Below are 1,345 nucleotides of genomic sequence, written 5' to 3' on the forward strand. Positions count from 1 at the left end.
ATGATGCAGCTCTTTCCCAGTCCTCTTTTGAGAGCCTTCTAACCTAAGTGACTCATCCTCCTCCTCTGTGTTGGACAATATTTCCAGACTATTCATAAAGTTGCACAGTAATGTATCAGACAGTGTTTCTCTGCTATTCATAAGGTTTTTCCTGGCCAATTCTTTGAGAAGTGGATGACCTCTTCCTTCTTCGTAATCTATCTCAGTCTGCAAGCCAGGCTGATACCTATGCACCATGTGCACCTTACTGGGTTTGAAACACTGGTGGCACAGACTCAAGACTCACAGCCACATGTCACCACAGTAGGACAAACCAGACAGACAAGTTTGTCTCCCTTAGCTGTTTGAAACCTCTCCAACCTCCCCTTACCTGGATCCCTACTGCCTCCTCACTCTGTTCCAGTCCCCCTGGTCTTTTTCTGTCATTTTCCGCACTTTCCCACCTTGCCACTTGTGGAGCGTGGCTTGGGATCCCTTCCTTCACCTTGATCCCTGCAGCTGACACCTCCATGTTAAACATAGGTTAGGTTATAAGTTAGATAATCTCACTCTTGTCTCATAACCTTCCAATAATGGTCCTGAGTGAATGCCAAAATCTTTTCTGAGGCCCACAAGGCCCTATGTGGTATGGTCTTCCCTGTACTCTCCACTCTCATGCCCTGGACCCACTCTTTCAATCTGCTTCAGCCATACTGGCCTCCTTGCTATCTTCAAACACTCCAAACATGCTCCCACCTCTGGGCCTTTGCACTTACTGTTCCCTCTGCCTGGAATGCTCAGTATCTTACTTCCTTAAGGTTTTTCTCAAGTATCATCTTATCAGAGAGGCCTTCCCTGATCACTCCATACTCCTTTGTTCACTACTGTGTTTCTAGTGCCTGGGAAAATGAGTGGAGTACCACAGGTACTCAAAGCATGTTTGTTGAATGAATTAATGAGTGAATATAGAACTGTGACTCACAACAAAGTTTGTCTGATCCCAGAATTCATGGCTACTAGCCCAATATCTTAGATGTTTTCTCCTCTGGGAAGCCTCCCCTGAGCCTCTGAGGCTGACTTAAGGACCTCTCTTCTGGGCTATCACAGCACCCTTTGCCTCCTCTATCACATACATATGTCACATTATATTGTAATCACATACCTATGTGACTGACTTTCTCAATCAAAAGTCAGCAACTTGAGGGCAGAATCTCATTTCTTGTCCAGCACCTAGTGCAATCTCTGGCAATAGGATTCAATCGGTATTGCAATGACTAAATCTCTCTGAGCCTCATGTCCCTCCTCTATAAGATGGAGATAAGTAATCTATCTATATATATATGTGTGTGTATATATATATATATAT

The sequence above is a fragment of the Orycteropus afer genome, unplaced genomic scaffold (assembly GCF_000298275.1).
Source record: "Orycteropus afer afer isolate SDZICR_OR568_19922 unplaced genomic scaffold, OryAfe1.0 scaffold00036, whole genome shotgun sequence".
NCBI lineage: Eukaryota > Metazoa > Chordata > Mammalia > Tubulidentata > Orycteropodidae > Orycteropus > Orycteropus afer.